Consider the following 11229-nt stretch of genomic DNA (forward strand, 5'->3'; position numbering starts at 1 on the left):
AAGGGCCAATTTTGCCCGGTCTTGCCGAGTCTTGACTTTTTTTGACACTTCTCTTCTTCAGGTAGCCTCATTCCGTCCACTGTGCCTTGTTGCTTCGATCCACTCTACTGTACTTCAGGAAGATCTGATTTGTAGCTTTAATCTTCTTCGCAAGGGAACGAATTTTATGTTTTCAGTGTGTTCCACTGCAACATCAGGGAGATAAGATCTCTGGCTTCAATCTGATGTGATCTACTCTACTGTAACTTCAGAGAGATAAGATCCTTTATTTTAATCCACTCCACTGTAATCTCAGGCAGATAGGATTACTATCTTCAATCTACTCCGCTGTAATCTCAGGGAGATAAGATTACTATCTTCAATCTGCTCCATTGTAATCTCAGGGAGATAAGATCTGAAATTTTTCGGTCTGTTCCACTGTAATCTCAGGGAGATAAGATCTCTGGCTTCAATCTGATGTGATCTACTCTACTGTAACTTCAGAGAGATAAGATCCTTTATTTTAATCCGCTCCACTGTAACTTCAGAGAGATAGGATTACTAGCTTCAATCTACTCCGCTGTAATCTCAGAGAGATAAGATCTCTGGCTTCAATCTGCTCCACTGTAACCTCAGGGAGATAAGATCTGAAATTCTTCGGTCTACTCCCCTGTAATCTCAGGGAGATAAGATCTCTGGCTTCAATCTGATGTGATCTACTCTACTGTAACTTCAGAGAGATAAGATCCTTTATTTTAATCCGCTCCACTGTAACTTCAGAGAGATAGGATTACTAGCTTCAATCTACTCCGCTGTAATCTCAGAGAGATAAGATCTCTGGCTTCAATCTGCTCTACTGTAACCTCAGGGAGATAAGATCTGAAATTCTTCGGTCTACTCCCCTGTAACCTCAGGGTGATAAGACCTGATGCGATTTACTCTGCTGTAACTTCAGAGAGATAAGATCCTTTATTTTAATCCGCTCCACTGTAATCTCAAGGAGATAGGATCTGAAATTCTTTGGTCTGTTCCACTGTAATCTCAGGGAGATAAGACCTGTATAATAAACCTAATTATGCCTATTGATTAGGATGACATGATCAAAATGAAACAAATGCTCCTAACTAGACATATGTGAATGGTGTTTGCATGAATGCAGAATTTTATTTTTCCGAGAATGATCTCGCTTAGGTTGTCATTACTCGAAGTTTACTAAGGCTTTGTGACTGACGTGCTGCAACGCCTTCTCGCTTGACTGATTTTTTTTTCTGAAGAAACATTTAGCCAGACTGTCCCCATTGTAAACCTCAAAGTTATATCCACTGGGACGCCAAAATTTGTACCATCATTCTCTCACAGTAATCTAAGGGTAGAAATATGTGGCTTTTCCTCTGTCCTCTTTTATCACAATTCGGGGATATAGGATCTGAACCGTTCTGGTTTCCTACACCATTCTCAAGGTGTCGTACCAAAGTCTTATGCGCAAGTGAAGGCTCTCTTCTCCGAGGTAACCTCTTCCTATTGCCTGATGATCATTGCTTGCTTGTTCATTTAAGCTTTGTAACACGACAGCTTGTCATTTTGTTCAATCAATGTTTAGACAACAAAATCTGAAAGGATAGTCTTTAACTTAGACTCTTCCTTCTTAGATATTTCACCCTTTAAACTTGGTATTTTCTAAACAATAGTCATGTTTCAGGTCCCTATATTATTTAGAAATTTTCCAGAGTAATGTGCAAAACTTCTTTCCTGAAAGTTTTATTAGTTTGTTAATCATTATTCCTATGCAACATATTTGCAAAAAAGATCATAACAATGGATAAGAATAAAGCTAGTTCTGATCATAACTCGAATCAAACATCAAAGATGGCGAAAGAAGGTTAACAAAGAAGTGGATTGAGAATGTGCGTTTTCACAAAAAGAAAGGAAGAAAGAAAGAAAATAAAAGAATGTATTTTCAAGAATACACATAAGAACTAGGTGCCCCAGTTATCGCAGCTTGAGTTTCTCTGTACAAACTTTCCGAAGACCCTTCTGAGTTTGACATGTGTTCAGGAGATCTGCAATACTCTGTCCATGTTCCAAGACGTTGCATATCCTTTCTTATTGGTTCAAGTAAAGCAAGATAATCATATGCCCCCGATCAAAATTTGATCCGCTCAAATCCTGATGTTCCAATCCTGCCCAGTACTTGAGTCGCCTTTTCCGGGTTTTCGACTCAAGCCCTCTTTGGTCTCAAAGTGCCTTTTACGGGTTTTCACCTTAGCCTCCCTAAAGTTTTTTTCTTTTTTTTCCTTTTTTTTATTTAAGAAGCAAAGCGCCCTTCACGGGTTTTCACTTTGGTTCCCCTTTCTTTCAAGTGAAGTATTTCTTGACGGAGTCTGCGTTTACAGGATTTGGTAAACTTTTGCCATCCATCTCGCATAGGATCAAAGCTCCACCAGAAAAGGCCTTCTTTACAACATAAGGGCCTTCCCAATTTGGCATCCATTTTCTTCTAAAATCTTTTTGCATAGGAAGAATCTTTTTAGTACCAAGTCCCCTTCACGAAATTCTCGGGGGCGAACTTTTTATTATAGGCTCGCATCATTCGTTTCTGGTACATTTGCCCATGGTGAATAGCTCTTAGCCTCTTTTCCTCTATTAGGTTCAACTGATCGTACCGAGATTGGATCCAATCGGCTTTATCCAACTGTAACTCAGATAACACCCGTAGAGAAGGGATTTCAACTTCAATGGGTAATACTGCCTCCATTCCATAAACCAGAGAAAAAGGCGTTGCCCCAGTAGAAGTTCTAACAGATGTTCGATAGGCAAGGAGAGCAAATGATAATTTCTCATGCCAATCCTTGTAGGTTTCAGTCATTTTCCCCACAATCCTTTTAATGTTTTTATTGGCCGCCTCCACTGCACCATTCATTTTGGGACGATAAGGCGATGAGTTATGATGCTTAATTTTAAATTTGCTACAAACTTCAGCTATTGTGCTATTATTCAAGTTCATCGCATTGTCGGATATGATCCTCTCAGGCATTCTATATCGACAAATAATTTCCTTCTTCAAGAATTTGCTGACTACTGCTTTCGTGACATTTGCATATGAAGCAGCCTCTACCCACTTGGTAAAGTAATCAATTACTACGAAGATGAAGCGATGCCCATTAGAAGCCTTTGGTGATATTGGCCCAATAACATCCATACCCCACATGGAAAACGGCCAAGGAGAGGTCATGACGTGAAGAGGTGAAGGAGGCGCGTGTATTTTGTCTCCGTAAATTTGGCATTTGTGGCACTTCCTGGCATGATCAATACAATCTCCTTCCATGGTGGGCCAATAGTACCCAAATCTCATGATCTGTCTGGCCATCGTGAAACCACTGGCGTGCGTCCCACAAATACCCTCATGGACTTCTTCCAAAATTTTCTTGGCTTCCACAGCATCCACACATCTTAACAGTACTTGATCCTTCCTTTTTTTATATAACACTTCTCCATCTAAGACATATTCAATGGCTATCTTTCTCAGAGTTCTTTTGTCATTCTCTGTCGCTTGATCAGGGTATTCCCGATTCTTCACATATTGTAGGATACTCTGATACCAAGGACAATCATCTTTTCCCTCCTCCTCAATATTGCAGCAATTAGCCGGGGTCTCAGAGATACTCATCTGAACAGGCCTCATTGCCTCAAGTCTATTCACCTGAATCATCGAAGCTAGAGTAGCTAATGCATCAGCCATTTGGTTTTCCTCCCGTGGGAGGTAATAGAAGGTGATATCGTCAAACTCCTCAGCCAATTCAAGAACTAGTTTTCTATAACCGATTAGCTTAGGATCTCTAGTCTCCCACTCCCCTTTGAGTTGGTATATCACCAACGCTGAATCCCCGTATACTCTCAGTACTTTAATGTTCCGTTCAATGGCTGCACGAATGCCCATAATACATGCTTCATATTCTGCCATGTTATTTGTACAATCGAAGTCCAACTTGCTAGCAACAGGATAATGATCTCCACTTGGGGATACCAAAACTGCCCCAACTCCATTACCCGTAGCATTTGAAGCTCCATTGAAATTTAACTTCCATACGTGATCCATTTGAGGATTTTCTTCAGTATTCGCCACATGCATCAAGTCCTCGTTTGGAAAATCGAAATTCAAAGATTCATAGTCCTCCAAGGCTCTACTAGCTAGGAAATCGGCTATTGCACTTCCCTTTATGGCCTTCTGACTGACATATACTATATCAAATTCTGAGAGCAAGATCTGCCATCTAGCCATTCTCCCTTTCAAAGCAGTCGATTCCATCATATACTTTAAAGGATCTAACTTTGAAATCAGCCAAGTCGTGTGATACAACATATACTGCCTCAGTCGTCGGGTTGCCCAGATTAGAGTACAACACAACTTCTCAATTGATGAGTACCTCATTTCGCAATCGGTAAATTTCTTACTGAGATAGTATATTGCCCTTTCTTTCTTTCCCGTCTCATCATGTTGGCCCAATACACATCCCATGGAATTCTCCAACACTGTTAGATACAATATCAATGGCCTATCTGGACTTGGAGGTGATAAGACTGAAGTATTAGCCAAGTACTGCTTTATCTTATCGAAAGCCCTCTGACACTCTTCATCCCATTCACCCGGATTATGTTTCTTTAAGAGCCGGAATACTGGATCACATTTCTCTGTCAGTTGCGAGATGAACCGAGCAATGTAATTCAGCCTCCCTAGGAAGCCTCGAACCTCCTTCTGAGTGCGCGGGGGAGGTAAATCTCGTATTGCCTTTACTTTGTCTGGGTCAACCTCGATCCCCTTTTTGCTAACTATGAAGCCTAATAACTTCCATGATTTGGCTCCAAACGTGCATTTGGCCGGGTTAAGCTTGAGCTGAAATTTTTTTAATCTCAAAAATAACCTTTTCAAGACCTGAACATGCCCTTCTTCCGTTCTAGACTTCGCGATCATATCGTCAACATAGACTTCGATCTCCTTGTGCATCATGTCGTGAAACAAAGTCACCATAGCTCTTTGATATGTTGCTCCCGCATTCTTCAATCCGAAGGGCATTACCTTGTAACAGAATGTTCCCCATAAGGTAATGAATGTGGTTTTCCTCATGTCCCCAAGATGCATCTTTATTTGATTGTATCTAGAGAAACCATCCATGAAAGAAAACAATGAATAGCCCGCCGTGTTATCTACCAAAGTATCAATGTGAGGCAGTGGAAAGTTGTCCTTTGGACTAGCCTTGTTCAAATCCCTATAATCCACACACATTCGTACCTTTCCATCTTTTTTGGGAACAGGGACGATGTTGGCTACCCAATCCGAATACTTGACTTCTTGTAAGAATCCAGCGTCGAATTGTCTTTTGACTTCTTCTCTTATTTTCAACACAATGTCAGGTCTCATTCTCCTGAGCTTCTGTTGAACGGGTTTACAATCCTCCTTTATGGGCAGACGATGCACCACAATGTTAGTACTTAGCCCAGGCATATCTTGGTATGACCACGCGAAAACATCTTTGAACTCTCGGAGCAAATTAATGAGGTCTTGCCTTGTCTTTGCGGTGATTTCAGTTCCAATTTTCACCTCCTTTCCATCCTCTAGGCTTACTATTTCTAATGATTCCCTATGAGGTAGGATATGCTTATCCTCTTGTTCCACCATTCTTAACAAGTCCGGAGATGCATCATAATCTTCGTCATTTTCAAAGTCGTGGGATCCCTCTAAACACACTTCTTGCTCAAAAATAGGCTCCGCGTTTGAGGCAACGTCACTCATGTCATTGATATCTGAAGACCTATGAGGGCATATCAAAGAATATACCAAGAATATATAAATTTATGAGTATGTTTGTGCAAAAGAATTACAAATGAAAGAATTATTTGTAAGATAATCAATCAAATGGAAAATATAAAAGGAAAAAAAAAGTGACTGATCGAGATGAATGTAGACACGTATTTCATTAAAATAATGATACTTAGGCCCAATGCCTATTTCACAAAAGATTTCATATCGTTTCTAGGCCAACAAACAACAGGAATGTTTTGAGCATTACTCTGAATAAGCCCTAAAGACTACAGGGATCTCTTCAGCAGTCCAATTGTTTAGCTCGCTTCCAGGCTCATAAGGGCAGATCTCCAACAAGGCCCTCCTTTCCGTTGCTTCTATGGCGTTGGTATAAACATTTTCCAACATTCTTCCCATGCCGCTACCGGACACTCCACATTTAGAATGAATAAATCCTCCCGACACAAAAGATGCAGATATGTGGGGAAAGGTTAAAGGCTCACACTTAGCTTCATGTCCATTCAAACGCGCCCTTCTTTTCTCTTGTCTCTTCTCTACTTCTTTCTTTTTCTGCTTCATGTCTGGCTTGTACCCTAAACCAAATCTATCAAACTTTTCCTTCGGCATTGGTGCCTCAATCCTCCCCTGAAGATATTTTCCCAATCCTTTCCCGGGTAAGGCTCCTCTTCCTACCATCAATCGCAATCCCATCTCAGTGGTCCTGGATATTTTCGGTACTGGAATTCTATTTCCCTCCGCAATAAACATCGCGTTCACAAATTCTAACGACCGAAAAGAACATTCTAGTGCCTCATCGTTGATGTCCACATAAGGTGCATCGCTAGTCATCATTGCGATAATATCCTCCTCTGCATCTATCGTTACCAACCGATCCTCCGATACCAACTTCACCTTCTGATGTAATGATGAAGGTACTGCCCCTGCTGAGTGTATCCACGGTCTCCCCAATAGACAGTTGTAGGAAGGTTTAATATCCATTACCAAGAAATCCACCTCATAAGCGACTGGGCCAATCCTTAATGGTACCTCAATTCTCCCCATAACCTCCTTTTTTGTTCCATCAAATGCCCTTACTATGCTCTGGCATGCTCTCATGTGCGAACTGTCTATTGGTAATCGATTAAGAGTGGACAAAGGCAATACATTTAGTGCAGATCCATTATCAACCAAGGCCCCGGGAGTGTGTACCCTTTGCATCGGACAGTAACATGCAGGGCTTTAGTAGAACCTCTTCCTCCGGATGGTATTTCATCATCATTGAAGAAGATAAAATTGTCAGCACCAATATTGTTGATCAACCGATCCAGCTTGTTTACCGAAATATCGTCAGCCACATATGTTTCGTTTAGCACCTTTAAAAGTGCATTCCGATGTACTTCTGAGTTTAGGAGTAAAGCTAATACAGAAATGCGGGCTGGCTGTTTGTGCAGTTGCTCTACAACACTGTATTCACTGTGTTTCAAAAACTTCAAAAACTCCTTTGCCTCCTCTTCTTTTATTGGTTCATTTACCAATGGCTCAACTTCTACTGCTTTCCCTTTCCTCTGTTCTTTCTTCCAATTCTCCTCCCTGGACGACCCTGCTTGAGCGTCATGTCTTTTTCCATTGCGCGTGTAAGAACCTATTTCCTGGTTTCTTTCTGCTTCTTTTCCCAAAATGGTCACATTACACCCGTAATTCCACGGCACCATTTTGTTATCTCTATAAAAGAAATTTGATGGTTTCTGGATTACAATTTTCGGTGTTACCTGAGCCCTAACCTCATTAACCTTAGGGCGTGAGATAATGACCACAGGATGATTTATTTTTGGAGCCTTTGTTCCCAACTCTGTCGCGCATATGCTCCTCATTTCTTTCGCATCTTCATAAAACCTCATCTCCTTGTTATCCATCATGCTTTGAACCAAAGCCTTGAATCCTTCACATTCTTGGATTTCATGCCCTATTTTATGGTGAAATTCACAATAATTTCCCATCTCATGCCCTTCCTCAGAATCTGAAATAACCAACCCTCTTTTCGCCATTTCTTTCCAGACCCGTTTCAATAGAGTTTTTACTTCAGCAATGTCAGTCTTGACTTCTTCTCCCGTACCTTTGCTAACCATATTCACCCCCTTATCTGCGTGATTAGGTAACGGATTCTTTGCGTTAGGTGAGTCGTCAAGTTTGACAACACCTAAATTGATAAGTCCTTCTACTACCTTCTTGAAGGCAGTACAATTTTCTATCGAGTGCCCAGAAATTCCCGCATGATAATCACATTGCGCATTCGTATCATACCATTTTGGATACGGGGGTTGTAGAGGACTCAAGTAACGAGGAGCAACAACATGTGCATCGAATAAAGTCTGATACAACTCCTTGTATGACATCGGGATTGGCGTGAATTGGGGCTTTTCAGTAATTTGCCTAGCTCCCGACTCTTGTCTTGATGATCCCTGTTGATTAGCAACCACTTTCTTTGGTTGATTCACGATAATTGACCTACCATAAGCATTCACATTATTCACTTCATTTCTCTTTTCCTCGGGGGTGCCCTCCTATTATTTTCTCCTCGATCTATTTTTCCACTTTTAATGGCATGCTCAATCATTTCACCATTCATGATTATATCCGAGAAGTTTTTTGAAGCGCTTCCCAACATGTGAGTGATGAACGGGGCTTTCAAAGTATTAATAAAAAGCGTCGTCATCTCTTTTTCCAAAAGTGGTGGTTGCACCTCTCGCCACCTCTCGCCACCTCTGCGCATATTGTCTGAAGCTTTCGTTTGATTTCTTCTCTAAATTTTGCAGAGTTATCCTGTCAGGCATCATTTCTGAGACATGATTGTATTGTCTCAGGAAAGCCTGTGCTAAATCCCTCCAAGTAGCAATTTTAGCTCGGCTCAGCTGATTGTACCACTTTGACGCCGCTCCCGTAAGACTTTCCTGAAAGCAGTGTATTAATAATTGATCATTATTAATATGCCCCGTCATTCTTCTACAAAACATAGTAATATGGGATCCTGGGCAACTAGTCCCGTTGTATTTCTCGAATTCCGACATCTTAAATTTGTAAGGGAGCACCAAGTCCGGAACCAAACTCAGATCCTTTGCATCTATTCCATAGCTTTCGATGCTTTCTATTGCCCTAAACTTTTCTTCTATCAATTTCCATTTCTCCTCAAATTGTTTTGGAAATTCCTCCTTCGCCTTGTCCTTTTCAACCATCTCATCAAGGTCTGGGACAGCAATATTATTCGGGCTATCACCGGGATTAAAGCCCGCTCCGGGTTGAAAATTCCTTGGGATTGAAGCATCGCCTTGGAACTGCTGGGGCCTAACCGACACAGAGGGTCTCCGCGGATGCAGCTCAGTCTGTACTTGCGCATGCGGAGGCGTGAAACCTGGAGGATAAAGTGGTTCACCATTGTTTTCTTCTTTACTAACAATCACATGACCTTTACCCTTATCTACTCCCTTCAATAATTGCGTCATCTTAGCCACCAGATCATTTTGGGACTCCTCCATCTTTTGCACCATGTCACGCTGAATCTTTTCCATTTGCTCTTTCATTTGCACCTGCAACTGGTCTTGCATTTCTTTTTGAAGTCGCTCTAGCTTCTCCAACCTTTGGTCCATAATTTTTGCCTTAGCTCGGGTGCCGTAACTTTGTTGGTTTTCCAGGTTAACTGAAATGATTTTATTCGATTAGGTTTTTTTTTAAATGGTCATTAATGCATATGATGTGATGCAATGCATGAAAAGAATGCAAAGAAAAAGAGGCACTGATTCTAATTCAACTTCATTAGAAAACTTTACTAGATAAAGAGTTTCTTTACATAAAATAGACTACATATATGGCTTTACCCTTACACTCAAGCCTTAACCTTTCTAAGAAGCCAAGCTAATTCTCGCCCTGTCCGACTCTGACTCATATTTCAAACTTAATAGATCAGCTGAACCGCAGGGTTTGCAGATGATCAGCTACTTCGCGTATTTGAGCCACCGCCTCTCCATAATATATCTTTTCTAATCTGCTCTTGAGACCGACGGAATTGTCTTTGCACTGCTCTTATTTTCTTCCAGAGCTCTATCCGGATTTCACTATTTTGCAATGCATTCTCTAGCCCTCCTATTTGTCCTTTTAATTCTTCAATTTTGTCTAGCTCGCCTTAATTCAACCGTAGCATTATGATTACAGTACTGGTGAAGCGATCTTTCTAGTTCAGTTATCTGGACCTTCAACTCCGTCTTCTCGTCTTGGCAAACTAGTAGACTCTTTCCCAAGGCGACTTCTCGAGTCCGAGTATCTGAAATTTCTTTTCCCATTGATTAGCTTTCGTCTTTTCCTCCTGAATTTCTTGTCGCCATTGTTCTGGCGTTTTACCCAAGCCAGCAGCTCTTACCGACCTACGCAACTTCTTGTAATCTGTCTTTAGGCTGTCCAAATCTTCTTCTGCTTTGTTTTTCCTTTTCTCAATTTATCGGCCTCTAATCTTTGAATGTCCACATCCAGTCCTAACTGCATTTTTTCTTCCTCTAGTTGTTCTATCTTCTTCCCCAATTCTAACTCCTTTTTCAAATTCTTGTTTGATGATTTCTATCTCAGAAGACAAAACTTGTAAGTGTTCTCTAAAGATCGAGCAGTTTTTGCATTTGACGTCGGGATGTTGTCGTTGATCCTTTGATCACGCCACTGACTATACTCGGGGGTAATTGTCAAACCACAGCTAAGATCTTCATTCGACGAGTCTGGTTCCAGGCACTAGATATTTCTCGAACCTTCTTCTTGTAATTGTCCTCCCTATAGAAAAATCACAATAGGCCAATCCCTGCGTTGCTGGTATGAATTGTCGTGATCTATACTGTCTTGATACGAGTAGAGGAGCATATCGATAGCTCCCCATATCCCGAGCAGCGGAACCCAGTCAAAATCTCCACATCGGTACAATATCTCATAAGGAATTAACCAAGGAGCCCTCCATTCGATATCTTCATCCTGGAGATTCTGGAGTATCTCTATCCATTTTTCTTCTGAAATATCATCCCGTCTTGGCGTGGCCACCAATTCTCTAGAGGGAGTAGCTATCAGAGAATACCGATAAGAGACTTTTCGACTTTCCAGAAGTGGCTATGGAACATGCAATAAGAGCTGCGCGCATCAATAAACTTCCCTCCCCTGCTTTTCGACACGCATTCAAGGATCTAAAAGTTTCAGCGAGTATTGCCGGAACCGGTGTAACCCTTTACTAAGCCGATCAAACAATCAGACACATGCCTCGTCTATGTGTCCTAAAGCTTTGGGGAAAACCACTAGTCCATAGATACCTAAAGCGAAGGACAATCGACCCTTTTCTTTAAGTCAGGATGTACAAGGCACCAAATTCTCGCAAACTTTTCCAAGGAACAACATTTACTGTCGGCCTTTCTGTTGGATCGGGCAGCGACCCA

Source organism: Gossypium hirsutum, chromosome D11, assembly GCF_007990345.1.
Source record: "Gossypium hirsutum isolate 1008001.06 chromosome D11, Gossypium_hirsutum_v2.1, whole genome shotgun sequence".
In the NCBI taxonomy this organism is placed as follows: domain Eukaryota; kingdom Viridiplantae; phylum Streptophyta; class Magnoliopsida; order Malvales; family Malvaceae; genus Gossypium; species Gossypium hirsutum.